Below are 20,865 nucleotides of genomic sequence, written 5' to 3' on the forward strand. Positions count from 1 at the left end.
ATTCTATGGTAACAGTGTATCAGAACCCTGTCTGACATTTCCTTAATTATGCCCTTGCGAAGTGTCGATATATTCGGAAGGGCGATTGCAATATTGGGGGTATTTCTTACCTCCTTTTACACCTCGACTCAAAGCATCTATAACAAAAAGGAACAAGCAGCTTTGCTGTATTGGGGTTACTTTTGAACGAGTCCTCTTTTTCGTTGTTGAATTATTTCGAGCGGAAATAATTCAACAACGAAGACGCACTTGCCACGAGGTTGCCGCGCACAGTACACGCTGTGACTCCTAACTTCGTGAGATGTTCTGTAGAGTAAATCTCAGCAAGTGACCCAAACGACCCTGAAAGTAATTTATTGGCTTGAGTAGCGCGCTGTTATCCAGTGAGGAGTTATACATATAAACATTACAAAGTAGTTCAGCATCCTCATGTTGAAACTAAAGGGAGGAAACGTGTCACAACTCGTTCCTTTATGGGCTATGCTGGGGTCATTTTTTAATGCTAATATCATGCTTGGCATTGTCAGACCATGTTTCCTTTCAGCTATCTATCTAGCAGAAAATATGGCCCGATCCAGAAGGTTGTGCAGTCTAAGGTATGGGCCCAACCTCGCTCACAATGCTCTTCAACGAAAATAAAACGTCCTTTAATATTTTCTTGGCGCTAGATGGAATCAATCCAGTGCCACAGGGTTTCCTCAAGCAGGGCAGCGCGACGTTTTAGAACGTTGCGCCACGAATGACCGCGATCATAGAGGAAGCAAAAAACAGGAGGGAGCATACCACAACGCGATTGGAGCCGATGTAGTGGCCCAACACGTGGTGAAAACGTCTGAACACTGAGTATACGTCAGAGCGCGCGGTAGGTTTCAGTACTTCCAGTTGATTAGTTTTTTTTTCAATACGCATTCGAAACCATTTGAAACTCTTAATCAAAAACATGGCTACCACCACTGCACTTTCGCTAAGTGCTGCGCTCAAGTTTCTTGATTGTGGCATGGAATCGCGGTGTTGCGCTATGCGTGTCGAGTCGGCGAGCCGCATCAGAGAGAAAGCCTTTCAAGCGAGTCGGAAGTTGAAGGCAAATGTTGCACGCCTCTCCGAAAGCTGCATGGCGTTGCTACACTGCAGGTTGCTTTTGCGGTAAATGTTCGCTGCGGCTCGTGTTGCAGTAAATTGCATAGTATTGCCTATTGTCAGTTCAGAAGCTAAGCACTCATATCTTTCACTTACAACGAGAGGCTAGAACCTGTTTTGCAAGCTGGTCAGTACTGTTTTGAGGGGTAAAGCAAAGTTTAATTAATCAGTTGGAATTCGTGGATACATGTTATAAGTTTTACCCGCCGTGGTTTCTTAGCAGCTTTGGTGTTGCGCTGCTAAGCACGAAATCGCGAGATCGAATCCCGGCCACGGCCGCTGCATTTCGATGGGGGCGAAATGCGAAACCACCCGTGTACTTTGATTTAGGTGCAGGTTAAAGAACTCCAGGTGGCACAAATTATTCCGGATTCCTCCACTCCGGCGTGCCTCATAACTAGATCGTGGTTTTGGCCCGTAAGACCCCATAATTTTACAGCGAAGATGTGAAAGGCCAGTTTCCCCAGGATGGGGGAAACTGGCCTTTGGGTGTGTAGACACAAAACGTGGCCGATCCCGAAGATAGTGCAATGCCGGGCCGACTTGCGGCGGAGGTGCAGTTCGCCATTAAGAGGACCATATACGCAGCATCGTTGGTCATCCGTGATCACAGACTAGAAGGACACTGAATTTGTTTATAAGTTTAGTAATAAGATCGTCTGCATACGATGACCTACCGCTTGTTCGTTTGCGCAGTACGCAGTGTTCGAAGCAGGGCCAGTGCTTGGGAACATAGCGGAGACCACATGACCCGGCATAACAGGGCAAAGTACATACGGGCAAGGCCTCGATCAAAACTAACGAATACATATCGCTTATTATTGCTCACAACGGTCTGTTTACTGCGGCCGAAGTATACCTGTAGCCTAAATGCGCTGACGTATTGTGAATTTCTCACAACTCGCCCAAAGTGCGGAACACATGCCTTGCAGGAAACGACCGAAGCGGAACAAGCATTCAGAGGAAAATTTGACCAGAGATACAGGCAGAGTAGCTGAGCAGCCATGGAGGCACTTTTACCGCGAAGCTGTTAAGGGCTACTTTCCCCACTATCGTCTCCGCGTGTAGAAAAAAAATGCGAAGATAGTGCAATGCAGGGCCGACCCGCCGCGAAACTAAAACAGACGTTAAACAATCCCCATACGTGAACCGATACCAAAGATAGTGCAATGCCGGGCCGACTGGCGGCTGAAATGAAGCAGGCGTTAAGCACTCCCCATACGTGGGCCGATCCTGAAGATAGTGCAATGCCGTCCCGACCCGCGGCGGAGGTGCACTGCACCATGAAGGGGCCCACATACACAGCTTCGCTGGTCATCCTTCTTCACAGAGTGGAAAGGCCCTGAGGTTTTTCTCCTTCCTCCATTCATGGAGGCCTCCATGTGAGCAGCTATAGAAGCTACCAGCCGAGCGCGCACCGAATAAAAAGTACCGGTAACTAAACGTCTCGACAAATCTGGATTTTGCTCCGTGATCTCGAGGCAAGAGGTCACGTGTTGGGCCACCACTGTGGCTTCACTGATCGTTCTCTTGCCGAGGCTGGCTGCGTGACGTAATGCTCCCTCCTATCCTTGCTCCATGGCCGCCAGAAGGGAGGGATTAATTCTGTGTTCGCCCGGCACCGGCGCGCCACGCATCTCGGAAGCCATGCCCGGATTTCGTGGGTGCGCCGTTAGACGGCGCAGCGTGCCCAGAGGGAAGCGGGAGAGGAGCCCAGCTGTAGTACACGGCTCGTTTTCAAAGGCAAGGCACCGGTGCAATCTCAGAGGCCACGCAAACAACTTCCCGCGAACTTCGTGGGAGCGCCACTGGATGGCGCAGCGTGTCGAGAGGGACGCACAGTACAGCAACCCAGTTGCAGTACACTGCTCATGCATGACGCAAAACAACTTGAGGTAACTTCTTTCAGCTAGCACCGTAGCTACACCCTTCATAAAGGGCGCCTTTGCAGCGTGTGCATATTCTTAGCATTAAAAAAAATTGTTCGGCACCGATCTCCAATAAAAAATATGAACTGCGCAAGCAAGGTGGATCCCGTGCTCACAATACTGTTAGTGCTTAGGAGCAGTTCGTAAGAATAGATACCTACAAACCACGGGTATATTGACACGTGAAATCGTTTATCTTTTACGGGTGAGCGCTTTCAACGCCTAAGAAATGTTATCGCTCAGCACAGGACGCGTCTACACGTATCGGAAGTTTCTAGAATGTTATCGATGCTTCTATCCGCTGTCTGTTGTCGCCGAACCTTGTGTAATCTGATTGCATGTATGCGCGACGCGAATGGTGTAGAAATTTGTGGAAGGCGCGCGGGTCCCAGCGGTCACTCTGGAACATTCAACGACTGATCTATAAAAGCCGACGCGCTTGACCTGCTGATAAGATTTCGACGATCGCCTACTGTGTTCGCCGCTGTCGCCATTCTTTCAGCGTAGCCTGTTTTTGTGGGCACAGGTTCGCCCAATAAAAGTTAGTTTCGGCTTTCACAGTATTGCTACTGTGTTCTCTACGGTCTCTACCACGTGACAATATCATCAAATATGGTTGCCCAGCGACAGAGAGAAAAGTTTTGTGAATCCGACCTCCGAGTTCAACGTTTGGCGCTTCACCCGATGCACCATCTTGTATGCGCGCTGCAAAATTTTTGAGGGGCAGAGAAACGTCTTGAACAGTAGTGCCTCCTGTATTATCATCATTGTCAGCTACATTAATAGCATTGCGAACATTTCCCAACGGGTAGTTACCAGATAAAGCACCCCAGTATCGCGGTATGCCAACCATGTTAGATTTGTTCATTATTCCAGAGAGCACCAGGATGCAGTCCTCTCGTTGCTTCTGAAGAACCACATTTATAAAGAAATTAAGATGTGCGACAAATACGTTTTTCCTGCCAAAAAGATTATTTGGGCTACAATGGGTTTCACAGACATGCAGAGGTGGACGCTGAGTTTCAGAATCCACTGAGCGACAATAACCTCAGTGAGGAAATGCGATTTATTGCGAATGATCGAATAAAGTTAGGTGCGACTGGCAGCTTCTTTTGAAAACTGCGCAACGTTTACGGTCAAATCTCACTTTACATATATGCTTGAGAAATGTAAGATAGTCTTATAAGAATATCAAATATTTCTGAAAAGCTTAGATGTAGCTACAATGGCAGAAAAATGATACAGCTAGAACTTCGTGTAGTCATGTGCGTTTAAAAAAAAAAAGAAAGGTTGACTCGCGTTCCCGGCCCTGCGAAAGTGGATGTCCAGCGAAGCTGTTGCAAAATCACTCTAACTGCTGAGGTAGGTATCCAATGCTTTATTGATGGTTCTTTATTGAAACGTATGCTGTTGTGTGTGTTGTATGGGTCATTTCGGCGAATGTATGTACTGTTCGCTTAACTTTGCTGAGCGCTTGTAGCCTATGCCTTAAGGGGGTATAAGCCTTTACATTTTTGCTTGCTTAGGGAGGGTATTAGTCATTGCTAATGATAACAATTTCTGCTCACGGACGACCACGAAAAATGCCGACCGCCTAGAGGATAACAGCTTCGCTGTAACATGCATGCGCTTGTTCCCCCTACGGCGCATACTAGAAGCGTACTCCGTCTGACAGCCCGACTTCCCACCTACCAAAAAACAAACAAACAAACAAACAAACAAATGCAGAAGAAAAAAGAAAATGCGCGTCTACGGCTGTCTTTCCAGAATGTCGCCCTTATTGCGCATTCCCTTGACATCAGGACGACGTGAGAGGTTGTGCTGCACTGAAAATCGAATTCACGGTATAAAATCTATGCGACGCATAATGTCGAAAATACAAAAGAACACTGCTATTGTTTGCCGAAGCCGGAACTCTGCGAATCCACCACGGTATCTTGTCGGCACAGAGTTCGCAGCTAGACCATGCATCTAGATATCCGAGAAATAGATTAAGTACACAAATATTGCATCGCTCAATTCTGGAATACTACAAACAAGAAGCCGTGAAGAAAGGAGAAAAAGAAAAAGTTGGCGCCTCAGCTGTTGCTCGCTTTTGACAAGACCGATGTTGCAAAGCCCGCTGTTCTTTTTTACAGCTAAACTATATATGGCTAGCCGATTTGTCCGTCCGTCTGTCGCCTGTACGCCGAAAACTCTTCTAGCGCAACCCCATGCACCTACGCGAAAAAAAGAGGGCAAAGGCGCGCGATTGGCTGCGCCAGCAGTCGAACGCGCGCGCAGCAGCTTCTCTCCGGCTCGGAAACGGGTAGGCCACGCGTCATACGTACTCCTGAGGAGAAGGCAGCTTTCAATCAGCAACGGCGCGGGCAGACCCGGGAACGAGCTCGTCTACGCCGTGCTTATGCTGCAGCCGGGGCACAAGAACAGGTTCATGCAGCCGAACGCAAGCAGCAACCGCGTACCGAGGATCCAGCAGCCTACCAAGCTGTCGTTTAATGAACCTTCGCGATTAACGTAGTGACAAACACCGGGGCGGCACATTTCAGCTTCGCTGGTTAACCATCTGTGCGGAGTGCTTGGGCAGTGTTTTTTTTTTCACTTTCTTTTTCGGGGGCAAATTGAAGACCATCTCTGCAGAGCTGAGCAGGACAATCGTCTCACAGTAAACTGGCTGATGTTACCAATAGGGTGGACACAATGTTGCCAAATCACCGGAACAAGAAACGGTTCTGTGACAGCTCTACCCTGACGAGAAGCAATTCCAAACTCTGGTCCAGAGAACAGTGTCCTCCTTTAGCAATACTCGTGTCGCTTCTCAGGGCTCCCTTGAGTTCTTGTGGCGCCATTATTACTTTTTCCCAAGTGCGTACACCGATATGGAGAAAGAGGCTCGGACTTACTTGGCCGCACGCGGGCCGGCGCTTTGCTTCGGCCTGCGCAACACGACCTGAAACAACCGCCGCCAAGACTTATCTCCTTCTTTGTCGCTTCAGAAACCAACGTTCAGGTGGCTAATACTGATGTCGGTCTTTTCGTTTTCTTTGGTAACGCTCGCGAGTCACTGCACCGAGAAACAAGCGATCCTGGGTACAGGTCGCTGCAGAACCGAGGGCGGGCGCAGGCCTCTTCTCGCTATCGAACCCTCTTTTCTGCTTTACTTTCTTTTTTCTTTTTTTTTCAGAGCATCGGCGACCGCAGCCAGCCGAGATGGCGTCGTCTCCGATGCCTGTCTGTTCCTTCATCAAGCGCAGGGACGGACAGAATCTTCTGGGGTGTAAACGGGAAAGCGCTATCAGGCGTGCTGCCACGCCTACTCGAAGACGTACGTAAGGACGAGAACGTCGTCGTCGGCAGTGATGGGTCCGCGGAAAATCGAACCGCGGCTCCAGCCGCGGCGTCCGCGCAAAGACAAGGACCACGGCCTCCTCTGCGTTTAGGCTTTGTCAGCCCACGAAATGCAGTGAAAAAATAAAAAAGGGCGCGGGAGGGAAAGAGAAGCGAAACGAGATGTTCAGCAATGCGCGGTAAGAAGGTGGGAGACGGTGTTGCCTTCAGTGCGACACGCAAATCGTTCCTGAACAGTGCGAGTGTGAAACTACTTTAATAGAGTAAGCAAATAACTTATAGCACACAAGAGATGAATCACCGAGAAAAGCTCGCAGGGACAGCGGTTTGATTCCTCTTTCGAATGAGAAGCTGTAAGTGAAGGTGTAAAAAGAATACATTTGAAATAGCTTACGACTCCCTTTACACGGCAGAAATAAAAGTAAAGAAATTCGTCACCACCCCGGGGCCTTCCGTTCTGTCCTTATCTTCACGCAAAGCTGGCTTTGGCTGTGACGTCACGTTCCCGACGCTGGACCTGCTGCGGCTCTATACCTGCGAAATCTCAGTGAACAGCTGCGGCGTCGGACGGACGCCGTGGCTCATTCCCAAAATTGGATTAAGGTGAAAATTTACTTTAGTATAACTTAGACAAGTCTTAATGCTTTCGCATTCAAATCACGTAAGGATACTTAACTTAATGTCATTTTTTTATCCTGGCGCTCTTTGGAGGTGCGCGGGAGTGAACGGGGTGCGTGACCTATGTGGCTAATGCACCGGTCGACACAAATCATTTAACTGGACTTAAAGGCAATATTGCTAAAGTTAGACACGACAACAGTATCGCTGTCAGATGCCGGTAACATTATTCTTAACATCCACGATGTTGCTAGCCATCCGCTGTTACAGAAAAAGAAAACTGCGCGATGATTCGCGACATCGCACCAGAGGAGTCGCAACCGGGACTCTCGATGCTCTGCTGAGGCGTTCTACCATTGGCATGAAGCTCACCTCCCTTCTTCACTCACTATTCGCCGACAGTTTTTTGCAGAGCCTGACCTGAATGCAGAACACATCATTAAGCGTGCTTTACAGGCAGCCCCATCCTTGTGACGCGCTGTCGCTAGCATGCGCCCGTCCCACACAGCACACGGATCCGACTGCAAAACGCAGATATCGCATCTGTAGCCTAATTGAATGTCTGCGAAGCGCTGCTTGAACCGCCGTTTCGGCCACGTACACATGTTTTGCTGGCAGGTTTCCTGATGACGTATTCTGTTTGCGCTGGCGTTTTGCATGTTCCTATGTAGCTCCTCTCTGTTCATTCTCACCCGCCTGTTACCGTCTGGATTCGGTTTGCGGGGCCGTCTCTCGGCAGTGGCACTTTCCCTCATGAGCTGCTCGGTGTTAAGGTACTGCTCCATAGGCTGCATCTCGCTGCCTGCCTAACGCGCAAGGAAACCTTCGGTGTTCAGTCATAAGTAATCGCTGCAGACGTCTGATTTTGGTGGCTGTCGCGTCTCTCTTTGTCCTTACGACTTCACTGCGACGGCTCCTATGATCGTATTTTTTTTTTGCAATATTGTACAATAGCAGTAACGATGAGTGAAGGCAGTGCCATATGTGCGCTGTGTGCGAGGCCGTTACCGAAATGAAGAAGAAATCGGTTGGACATAAGTAACAAAAATTTCGTCGTCTAGGACAGGGGCTGCGATATGCCTATTTCAGTACCTTCAGAGCGCATAGGGTTTCAGAGAAAGGAACGCTTTCCTTATTAAACGATCGTTGTGTCGCTTCACGGGGCTCCGAGGTACGAGTTCTTTAGGCGCCCTTTTTCATTTTTATGGAATCCGAGCAACAGTACACAGATGCAGGCTCACACTTGCATAGCCGAAGGAAGGATACCACTTAAAGAGAATGGTGCCAACAGGAAATGTGATAATTGCAAGAAACAGTTTTAGTAAAGTGTCTTTCAGTTTACCGACAGAGTATATCTCTCCGAAATTTTCCACTCGCGCTCGGTCGGTTCTTGTACATTACTGGCCATGCGTAAGGCATAGCAGTCAGCTCTTGGGCTGTTGTATTCGTGTGATTAACATCACAGGCTACCAACACAAGGTTGAATCTCACTATGGGATAGCTTTCGGAGGCACTTTTTTTTGTGGAGGCCCACGCGGTAGTCCTGTAGGCTCACAAAGCCATCTAATATTACCAGCTATATTTGTAATGCGGGCAGTGTATCGTTTGTCTTTTGATTCCATCGGCCTCCCATAAGGGTGACCCCGAAAAAATACAACAGGAAAACATGCGCTTCAGATGAGCGCGCGTCAGTCAGGCAATAAGTGCTCTAGACAAGTATAGACGGCGCAGTTTTGCTGCAATCCTGCTCCTATCGGGGCTTATCTAATGCTGTTTCAGCGACTGTTCATGCAAATGTGAACTTCTGCGTGACAATTGATTACCTGTGGAGGCTGGTAATTGAGGTTATTATAGCGAGGCCCATGTCGGTGCGCCTTCTTTGGCCAAGCATACTCTTGCATGAGCTTGAAATCCTTTAAGTTGCCAGTTAAGACATCCGTGCGACACCGCCAAAAATGTTGCTCGGACCACGCACGAACACCTCGAATAAGTACATTCGAGAAAGGTACAGATTCAAGCGTTAAACCTAGATGAGGCAGATATTTCTACATCATTTCGGGAAACGGCGAAAAAGAAAGAAAAAAAGGGAGAGAATTTTAGATATTGCAGCTGTCCGAGGCGAGGGATGCGTTTAAAATGTAGACCATAGATTTGGTATTCGTTGCACGCAACTTTCTGCGTCGCAATGCTGGTACTGGCTACGCAAATTCTTAGAAATCCAAGGAAACATTAAGCGCAAAAGTAGTCATGACACGGAGTGCGCAGATAGTAAGAATCGAAGGATTTGGGCTGCTGAAAACCGCCAATTGCAAAGCCTGGTTCTTCCAGATCCCAAATTACATCCCAGACAAATCCAAACTAAAGAAAGGGGCTGAATGATGGAATAGCACACTGTGGTGTAAAAGTTATAAACAGGGATAAGGTGCATACGTTTAAATGCCTACACCCGACAGGGATTAATTTGGCACGTGGCAACTTAGAATGTTTAAAAGCGGTATCGTAAGTATGAAATTCTCACATCAACCAAGGCACAAAACACATTGTGCCACCAGCTAACCTTAATCCAGGCACCCCCCCCCCCCCACCCTTAACCTCACCTATTCCTCCCATTCCATTTTTTTCTGCCTACTACTCAATTTAATATCCTCCTTCATATTTTTACGTTTATATGAACTGTACAACCGCTTCTCCCATGTACACCTGCCCCCGCCCGCTTCTACTCATGACACCCTACTATTTGACATTCCGATTTCGGTCGCCCCCCCCCCCCCTCTTTTTCTGTCTGTTTTTTATTATACATGTTTTTCAAACACCCTCACCAACACATTCGAAAGTCCCAGACGCCAGGATACCTTTTTCGGCACCTCAGCCACACAAGGTATCGCCACTTCTCTATACCGCCGTAACGACGCCTACGTTGAGCTGCTAGGTCTAACGTCACTTGAAAGACCATGCCACTGCCTTCCAGTTACCCCATGCATTGCACCTCAGACTCCTTGTCGCCATCTTAACTAATTCAATATTACCAGACGCACTGCTGCTACGCTACTAAAGTCATTCTTTCAACTGATGTCTTTTTGGGTCAATTTTGTTACTCGCCCGCTGACCGCCTGACCGGCTCTTCTAAAGTCACAAAAACGCTCCGCCAACGACACCCATTAATGCTCTCTAACCTCTCGCTTCCCCAGCACCCTCCCGTGCCCTTCTTTTTGTTTTCTTGTTCTTATTTTCCCTCTTCGTGCATTTTTTCTCTCCTTCTCTTTCTTTTCTCCCCGCCATCCCACTCTCCCACTCTTGCCCCCTCGTCTTAGGAACCACGATTACAGACGTCAGGCGACAGCGCTCGTTCTTTTTGAAGTTTCTCCCTTTACAGCCAGCCGCCACCGACAACAACCGCAACTGACGTCACTGTGCTAACCCTTTAAAACTAACATGCCCAGGATGACGAGGCCGCCTTTGACGAAGATAGGTCCTCCTATCGAAACGTTGGGCAGCCTTTCTGAGGTACCTTATCCCTGTTTATAATATTTATCCCAGACAAATGTAACTTGCTCAGAGAAACACAGCGCCGGAAAGTGTGCTGATGCTCGGCTCATGAATGTGGCTGAACATTTCGAGCCGCCACCTGCAACAAATGGCCGCGCGTGAGCCTACGCATCTGAGCACTCGCTAAGGCAGCGTGGGACCCGAAGTGACGTGGAGGGCAGGTAATAATGTATGTTTAATTGTTTATATATGATGCCAGTTATGTTTACGTATGTTTATCTCAATTATCTGATATGACGATCCCTCTCAAGTGTTAATTGTAGCGTGTACTATAAGGGTTTTACCTCTTATACTTGAGAGCTGGGGCATGGGAGCTAAAACCAATTTTTATCACTGATTGCCTGAATGACAGCATAAAACATATCTGTAGGGCGTGAACTTTAGAGTATTAGCCCAACGTTCACGTGATTGCAGTTCGTATTTCAATTTTTCTGATAGCGGGGTTATCACCGTTGTGGCACCTATTGCCATGAAGCCCAGAGAGAGAAAACAAGTCATCTTACGAGGCGCGATAACGTACGTAATGCTTGAAGTCTGCCAAATTAGAGCTCGACGACTTACAGAACTTCCTTCATCTCTTCAGAGAAAAACAAAAGTTAAAGAACATATAAATAAGAATGATACTGACGTCGCGCTCCGGCGATGTCCCTTCATATGCCGACTGCTTTTTACGACTCTTCACCATAGCAGTGTCGCTTCAGGCGTGCGGGTGATCTATTACAATAAGATATCAGCAGTGTGAACAAGAAACAAGGAATCTTTTGAACCAACTACGAGTATGGTTAACCACTCGCGCGATTACACCGTGAGTACCAGAAAGCAAAATAAATCTGATTGCCACAGCCAGAAAGGCATCGTACTTCTTTCTGTGCAAGTTCAGATGGCTGCTAACGGTATAAAAACACATAAAAGTACAAGAACGATCGGTGTGTAATGGGTTACTATGGTCCACCACAAAGGAAGTCTATATTTTCATCAAACTAAAGTATTAGAAGAACAAGCGCAGAAGTTTGGGGTATCGGACGACTGCCGCAACAATATATAGTTTGCGTGTGCCTCATATATCGCTGTAAACATGACCTTCGTGTTGTTACGGTTTAGCGTAAAAAGAGTCGCGTGAGATGTCGGCATGAAGAATAGCGGTCATGAAGGCAATCTTAGTTTCCGCAAACTTGAAGACCCTCGCCACGAGGAAAAGAAAAGTATAAGAACCGAACTGCCCGAATTGCTAAAGCTTGGGGCATACTTGAAGAACATCAGTGCTTGCGGGGAAGATCCTCGTCAGATGAAGACTGCGGGCATTTAATCGGCCGCTGCTCGCAAGGAATGTCTGACGTAAGTCATTTCGTGTCGGCTAGTTGGTTGAACATCTTGAATTAGCAAACAGCGCGAAAGACGAGGGCGCAGAAGAGGAACGCACTAACCATACGGCATTGGTGCTACGTGTTGTTGTTGTGTGCCTCTTCTGCGTGCTTTTCCTTCGCGCTGCTCCCTAATTCAAGATAACGAACAAGCACCTCACGCTTCACCGCGTCTCCTCTTCCTTTGTCTAATTCTGAGAAGCACACGTCGTCTACGGAAAGCCTGCTTCCTCTTTTGGTTTCCCTTCACCGACGCGGCTATCAGCACTCGCGGCGAGCTGCTGGCCCCTTGGCTTTCTTTTCAGTCTTCTAAACAGTCCAAATAGCTCGCTGTGTTTCAGCTCAGCGTCTTCCAGCTCCTCACCGATTGAGATCGCATGGCTGCTGCTTTGGAGGCATGCCGACAAAACCTTCAGCGCTCAGATCCTATCGATACACATCGCACGACGTACCCAACGTCCGGGGGAACGGTCGCTCAAGTTCTTCCGCGCTTGGAAAAACCACTGTTTCAAAACCTTCAGACGAAACCTGTTTCGTTGGCACAGTTGAAAAACAGCGTCCGAACACATTGTCTGCTTCCTCGCACTTCCTTGAAGAGGAAATGTTGTCACAGACTTTCTGTGTATTCGCGCCACACTAAAAACCAAATTACTGACAGCTCGCGTCGACGGTATTCTTCCGTATATCTTATTCATCATATACGCTCTAGCGGCACAGTCTATAAGTTCGTCTATGATGTGCTTCCCTCTCATGCAACCACTGGCTTCTGTTGTCTCCTATGCCCCACTCGTCATCGTGGTTGTTCGCCCCATAAGAGGCAGCGCATACCTACTGCAATGGCTGGCTGAGTACACTGCGCGCAGGGCATCTTCGTGTGTGAGTATGTTGCTTAGAGGGGACTTGTCTTGATCTATGTAGGTATTAAACCGTGTGTCCTTCATGACTATTCGGTAGAGTCATACTTATAAGGGACAAACTGTGTGCCAAGAGAAATATTATATTGAAAGGTGTACTTGTTTATCTTTTGCGCGTGACCGCTTTTCACGGTCTAACAAATGTTATCGCTCAGCCCGGGACGCGCCCGCCATGTATCGGAAGTTTTTCGAATGTTATGTATGGTTCTATCTGCTGTATGTTGTCACCGAAGCTTGTGTAATCTGATTGCATGTGGGACGCGAATTGTACAGAACTTTCTGGAAGACACGCGGGCACCAGTATCATATGTCTGGAACCTTCTGTGAATCATGTATAAAAGCCGACGCGCTTGACCGGCAGATAATATTTTCGACGATCGCCGACTGTTTTCGCCGGTCTCGTTGTTCTTTGAGTGTAGCCTGTTTTTGAGGGCACATGTTCGCCCAATAAAACGCTAGTTTCGTCTTTAACAGTTTTGCTGCTTTCTTCACCGTAGCTACTACGTGACAATATCAAAGTTGCAGTTGCTTCGGAAGCACCGTAGAAGACTATAAAACGGTGTGCTAAGTGTGGTTCGTCTCGATGTTTACTGGGAGTCAAAACGTTCGCCGTTTGCGAACTACGGGGTGCGCCATAATAAAGCTTTGTAGGTAAAAATTTTGCGTCGGTAGGAACATGCTGGAGAAATTCGGTAACTGATTAAGCTGCCATTGTGGCTGTCAAAGCAATTCTGAAACCCGCGTCGAAGCCTTTAATATGTTGAAGAGAGTTTGCTGTTGAACAAGTTGGTACATGGTCTTCAGAACTTTGTGCCGCGTCCGTTCTAAATATTTCTATGACGCCTGCCACGAACAGCGAAACAAATTCTTGAATTGTCACTGTCAGCAAACGGCTGAAACTCTCCACGTAAGGCCTTGTACATGTTATACAGGATATCCTGCTACACTTATAGCCAAGCGTTGAAGGCAAATAGTGAAGAACAAATTTGAAAGCGTTGACTGGAAGCGGTCGTGCGTTGAACGCCGCCGGCGCCGGCAAAGCAGCTGTGGGTCCGTTCGCGCGTGGAGGCGATGAGACGATGAGTAGGGTGTGCGCGGATTGAGAAAAAGTTCCATAGTATCCGAAAACACCCCGTTCCAAAAAAACACTGGCCAGGTCGCCACAGCATCTGTCTCGGAGGACACTGCTTCGCTGCAATTTGGGTTGTGATCCTGCGAGTCTGTAGAAGTGTGGCGCTTTTTCTTCTTTGTCTTCTTTTTTTGCCTTCTTACTAGCGTTTCTTGTCTAGTCTATCTCCCCCAGCGCAGAGTAGCCAACCGGGAACGATGTTTGCCAACAAGCTCTCTGCCTTTCCGCCTCACGCTGCTTCTCCTCTCATATTTCAACGAAGACGCGACCTGGACGATAGCATTGTGTGAAGCTGTGAAAGCAGGGAGCGGCATGCTGAAAGCAGGCAGAAATGTGTGGCGTGCAAAATCAGTGATGACGATGAGTCACAATAAACAGGAGTATATTTTTACTGAGAAGAAGGCCCGAGCTGACGGTCATTAATTCCTGGGTGGATAAATCTCCCGGTCTCCTCGCGCCGGCCGCTCGTGATCTGGGCCACGAGTCCGCTTCACTTCCTAGGCAATGTCCTGCCCCTAGTCAGTAGCGGGTCTTCCCATCTTCCTCGACGTGGATGCTGCTACGCATGAAAGGAGGGAGCAGCATGCTGGCTGTAAAGTCTCTGAGAGCGTTTCAATATCACGGGTGAGCGAGCGCCTTGCGTTTGATGAAGATAAAACACGGGTGGCTTTTCATTTCCACATAGCATCTCGAACGGAGTGAAGCATTTTGTTGGAAGCGAGTATGATTAGAGCTCGTAAACTAGAATATATACTTTGACCAATGAACGCGTCAAACACTTCGCCAGGCTAAATCTACCTGTTGCTACAGCCCACCTTTACCAGCATCTTCACTCGAGAATCGCAAAGAGACAAACTAGCATTAGCAGCCGCCACTAAGGATATTCTGTGAAGTTATTTTCGCTGAGAGGTTTTATGTTTCACAATTTGTGGATGCCTGCAGCGCTATTCAGGATCAGATCTTGTATTTCTATCTAACATTTACGGCAACACAGCAGCCAGATGGCTAGCTAGGTTTCCACACAAGGACGATAAGGTCGGAGTCTCGGCACATTACTTGCATGATAGTTCAAAATATGAACATACGCAAGGAGAAGCCGTCATGTTTCAACGGCGTTCTCTTGAGATGTTCGTTTAAGGGTGCACAAGGAAACATTGTGCCGTCAACACCAGCATTAGATCCTCCGCAAATAATAACCAAAAGGGAAGGTATATTTGCTTTTCACTGTTGATATGAGCATGAAACCTCGACATACCTGTCGACATAATTCGAACCGAAGGGTCATTTTTGAGGCGAACTTTCATATGTGCTCTACCATGACCTCCAAAAAAAAAAAAGATTACACACGCTGGCATGTTTTGCTCCGGCTGTCCCATTCGCAAGGAGAGAGCGGAAAAGTTAAGTGGTGGGCGTGGCCGGCTCCTTCTACGCACCGCGGTGCTCGCAGTTGAGGGCTTTTCATGCGTCGGCGAAGCTTTACTGGTCTTCAGAATTTCTTGGTTCCCCGGCTCTCTGTCTGGTGGCCATGGACGCGGAGCCTTCTATAGGCCCGCCTGGCCAGGAGTCATCACGGCCGTCTTTGCGAGGAAGAGTTGAAGCTTTCTCACAGACACCGAGGACACCGATCTGTACACCTTGTCGGGTGAAGATTCATCGGATGACACTTTCATTTCTGTCCGCAGAAAGAGGGCGAAAAGGGGGAATGTCGACGTGAATGCATCAATGCAAGCGAGCAGGGCGACTCTGGAGTCAAGGCCTGAACGCTAGCCTCAGGCCATCATCTTCGTGCCCGAGGAATCCTCAAGCAAGCTCCGATTGTTCAACAGGCAAGCACAATCTGTTTTCTTGAAAGAGCGTGGAATGAAATTAAGGAAATCAGAATAAATACTAGAAGAAATGTCTTCGATGTTTCCAACGGGAGTCATCATCATCAGCCTGGTTACACCCACTGCAGGGCAAAGGCCCCTCCCACACTTCTCCAACTACTCCGGTCATGTACTAATTGTGGCCATGTTGTCCCTGCAAACTTCTTAATGTCATCCGCCCACCTCACTTTCTGCCGCCCCCTGCCACGCTTCCCTTCCCTTGGAATCCAGTCCGTAACGCTTAATGACCATTGGTTATCTTCCCTCCTCATTACATGTCCTGCCCATGCCCCCCCCCCATTTCTTTTTCTTGATTTCAACTAAGATGTCATTAACCCGCGTTTGTTCCCTCACCCAATCTGCTCTTTTCTTATCCCTTAACGCTACACCCATCATTCTTCTTTCCATAGCTCGTTGCGTCGTCCTCAATTTAAGCAGAACCCTTTTCGTAAGCCTCCAGGTTTCTGCCCCATAGGTGGGTACTGGTAAAACACAGCTGTTATATACTTTTCTCTTGAGGGATAGTGGCGACCTGCTGTTCATGATTTAAGAATGCCTGCCAAACGCACCCCAGCCCATTCTTCTTGTTCTGGTTATTTCAGTCTCATGATCCGGATCCATGGTCCCTACCTGCCCTAAGTAGGTGTATTCCCTTACCACTTCCAGTGCCTTGCTGCCTATCGTAAACTGCTGTTCTCTTCCGAGACTGTTAAACATTACTTTAGTTTTCTGCAGATTAATTTTTAGACCCACCCTTCTGCTTTGCCTCTCCAGGTCAGTGAGCATGCATTGCAATTGGTCTCCTGAGTTACTAAGCAAGGCAATATCATCAGCGAATCGCAAGGTGCTAAGGTATTCTCCATCAACTTTTATCCCCAATTCATCCCACTCCAGGTCTCTGAATACCTCCTGTAAACACGCTGTGAATAGCGGGAGTGGGCTGGAAAAACTGCAACAAATCGCGGATCTAGGAAGCATAAAAGTGCGTCCCAATATCTCGACGGGCGATGAATCCACAGCGGGTGTAATTTATGACATTTATGTTGCTATTCCCAACGTGGACTTGCCTATCCCCGTCAAGCTAGCAAGCGAGGGTGCTGTCATCAAGCATGTGAGCAACATTGCAACTACTACGATGCGTCAAACTGATGTTCAACGGAGATTGCATACCACCTTACGTCAAAGTCGGTCCCTTCCGACATCCTGTTCGGCCATTCGAACAAAAGCCTCTTCAATGCCATCAGTGCTTTAGGCTAGGACATGATAAGGGGGTCTGTCCCAGCTCGTTACCGTGTCCCCGGTGCGTTGAACTTCATGCGGAAGACACTTGCCGGACTACTGTCCTGAAGTGTGGCAACTGTAATGGTTGTAATGCTGCCTCGTCTAAAGACTACCCTCGCATGAAGAAATAGCTCGCAGTTCTCAAGCAAATGGTTCGAGACAATTGGTCGCAGAGGTAGGCTGCTGAAACAGCCCGGCGTCGGCGTCACCTAACGTCCTCAAAAAAGAAAGAAAAGGCAGCGGCACGAAAGACATTGGCCCTTCCATTGTGGCACCCACATTCTCCAGTAAGGCAACAGAAGGGCTGAACATTACAAGAAAGTCAGCTGAAAGGAATCTTTGTCCAGAAAAATGGCCTGACCTTCTGAGCCAGCAACTTCCCAAAGAACCACATATTGTCAAGCCCGCTCGAAAACCTACTCCTGCCGCTGATGGCACGCCCAAAGCGGATCGTAAAGTAGTTTCAATGCTTCGCTATGTCATAGTTGTCATTCGAGCGATTTTTTCGAACCTTGGAACCACGCCTGCTCAATGTGCAATGAAAACACTGGAAGCCTTAAGTCCAGTGCTTGAGTGTCTCGAATAGTCGCATGGCCAACCATCACCCATCACTTCGACAAGTCAAGGAAGTGTCAGTCATCCAGTAGAACGCAAGGGGACTAAATTCATGCCTTTCTGAAGTTCGTCAGTTGATATATACTAATAAGTTCCCAATCATTGTGATACGTCAGCCTAACATATCAAAACCAGTCAGATTATTGGCATACGGAGCAGTTAATTATGTCCACAAAAACTGGTGCATGCAGCAATGTAATCATTTCTATTCGTCGTGAACTCACCTATATTCGCCAGCCGATCCCGCCTCATGATGACAATGAATATGTTTGCCTAACAGTTAAAAAGGGGCAAGCTCAAGTTTTTACACTTGTAGGCGTTTATATATCGCCATTAAGTAATTTTGCTTACAAAAGATTGACAAACAACTTGATGGTGTGTCCTCTATGGGTTATCATCGTAGATTTTAATGCGCGCCATATGGCACGGGGACAAATGCAAGAGAATAAAGACTAGCAGCCTTAGCCTGCAATCACGGTCTTTCATTCCTGAATGACGGCAGCCCCATGTTACTACGAGACATGAATTACGGCAACTCTCTTGTCCTGGCTTTCACCTCCAGGTATTTCACAAGATGTCTTAAACGGTTTTTGGATATCGAAACCCATGGGACTGATCACATTCCCACGTACCTTATTAGCAAAGGGATGCCCAGGTCCTTCCCACGGGACACCATTCGATTAATTGACTGGACTATTTTTAGCTCTGCCATGGAAGATGCTTGCTGAGAGGGTTTGTCCTCGGGATTAGAGCAAAGAATCAAGTGTGCAATGCGAGACGCCACGTGCACGCTCGCGGTTTCACCTAAACACAGGGATTTGGACATAGAGTTGGAGCGACTATGTGCACTCCGTCGCCGTGCGGAGCGACGATACCGGACAACAAAATCCATCCATGACCTTAGGAAAGCCAGACGAATAAAAAAAATCCAGAGTCGCATCAATATATTAGAATCTCAACGTAGGAGAATATTTTGCCAGTGTTTGGATCGCACCGCTGGTACGATCTGTTGGGAACTCGGCGCTGACGCCCGTGGTTGTACCTGGGTCGCAAGCCCCAAGGGTAGCGTTGGCCTGGCGGCCTGGGGTACAACTGGAAGCATCCGAAGGTCCCGGCAAAGCATGAGTCGACTGGTAACAACGAAACAACTTGTTTATTTTAACATCGCAAAGAGTTGGCGGTCAGGTTGACCGAAGTAGAGAGACGGGAGAGCACTTTACTCAACAGAAGAAATCGGAGCCCTCCTTTTGGCGTCCGGGGGCAGCTGTTTTTATACTCTCGCAGTTGAGGGCAAGAAGGAACCCCTCAAAAGACGAGCACGTGAATGTACAATGGGCTAATGGTGACGCACACTGTCGTAGCGCTGCCGTAGCACCATGTCGAGCACGATCTCGTAGCACCCTGTCGTAGCGCTGCCGTAGCACCATGTCGAGCACGATCTCGTAGCACCCTGTCGAAGCGCTGCCGGTCGGGCACAATGACTGTAATGAGAGGATGATCCCTGCTTCCGCATCGCCTGGTTCGGGCACAATGACTGGAATGAGAGGGTGATCCTTTGCGGTCGCATCGCCGCAGTCGCGCCTGGAAACACCTGCCGATGAGCGTTGCGGCGACGACGATCGGGCCAAAATGTCTGCCGCCCCGCCGCAGTCGCGCCGGCAAAACCACGTGTCGCAGGCGAAACGCAACAGACCGCCCCGCCGGGGGAAGGAGATCCCGATGGACAGGGGACTGCATCCGCTGTCCGGAGGGATGTCGCTCGATGATGCTCATAACCGAAGTCGGGCGTCCCTCGACGTTTCTTGAGCGCAGCGCACAGAGAAGGCCTCGTTCTCTCGTTCAGGTTCGCACGGGACACTGCAAAGTGACTTCGGGAGAGTTCACATTTTTGTTCTCGTTCCCGGCAAGCGTTAGAACTACGCTGAAACTCAACCGCTCAGTCAGCAAGCACGGCACAACCCTCACTAAGCCCTGCCAGGCTCTTTCCCCTTTTTATAACGCACCTCAAAGGAATATTGTTGTAAAGCGAGGCTCCAGCGCAGGAGGCGGCCATTTTTGGGAGAGATGGTCTGCAGCCATTGGAGAGGGCAGTGATCCGTCTCAATGATAAACCTCGAGCCGGCTAGATAGCATGACAATTTCTGAACGGCCCACACGAGACACGCACACTCTTTCTCGGTGGCGCTATACGCCTGCTCACGACTGGACAGCTTACGACTAGCATACAGGACGGGGTGTTCTACTTCTCCATTTTCCCGTTGGCACAGTACAACGCCCATGCCTCGCTCACTAGCATCGCACTGAACAACGAACCCTTTTGTATAGTCTGGCGATCGTAGCACAGGCTGGTTTGTTAGGGCACTCTTTAGGGCGCTAAAAGCTCTTTCCTTTGTCTCGTCCCAGACGACTGTTTGAGGCTCTGTTTTTCTTAGAGCATCCGTCAGGGGAGCCGCGATATCAGAGTACCTAGGGATGTACCTCTGATAGTAGCCGGCGACACCCAAGAACGACCGAATATCGGTCTTGGTGCGCGGTTGCGGAAAGTCTCGCACAGCGGCCACTTTTATTTCAGAGGGGCGGCGACGACCCTGACCAATCACGTGACCGAGGTAGACAACCTCGGCCTGTGCTAACTGGCACTTAGGAGCCTTGACTGTCAAGCCCGCTTCGCGCAGGCGGGTTAGCACTGCCCGCAAGTGTGCCATATGCTCAGACCAGGATGCGGAGAATATCGCTACGTCGTCTAGATACGGTAAAGCGAATTCTTGCTGTCCCCGCAACACTTTATCCATGAGACTTGAAAAACAGTATGGCGCGTTCTTCAAACCAAAACTCAACACTTTAGGACGGAATGTTCCCATTGGTGAAATGAACGCCGCATACCTACTAGCCTCTTCTGTAAGTGGAACCTGCCAATAACCCCTGACAAGATCTAGGGTGGAAATAAACTGAGCGCTACTAACTTTCTCAAGGCGCTCCTCGATGTTAGGGATCGGATAAATTTGATCCTTAGTGATGGAATTAAGCCTGCGGTAGTCGACGCAAGGACGAGGTTCCTTGCCCGGTACCTCAACTAAAATCAAAGGGGAGGTATAATCACTCTCACCTGCCTCAATAACACCG

At 48.6% G+C, this 20,865-nt stretch overlaps 1 protein-coding gene across 2 annotated transcripts in view; it reads right to left on the reverse strand.

Moving 5' to 3' along the window:
• Positions 1-20,865, reverse strand: part of Ac76E (adenylate cyclase type 2 Ac76E) — a 944,861-nt gene that overhangs the window by 389,771 nt on the left and 534,225 nt on the right. The gene's annotated exons all lie outside the window — the stretch shown is intronic.

Source organism: Dermacentor variabilis, chromosome 1, assembly GCF_050947875.1.
Source record: "Dermacentor variabilis isolate Ectoservices chromosome 1, ASM5094787v1, whole genome shotgun sequence".
Classification (NCBI taxonomy): domain Eukaryota; kingdom Metazoa; phylum Arthropoda; class Arachnida; order Ixodida; family Ixodidae; genus Dermacentor; species Dermacentor variabilis.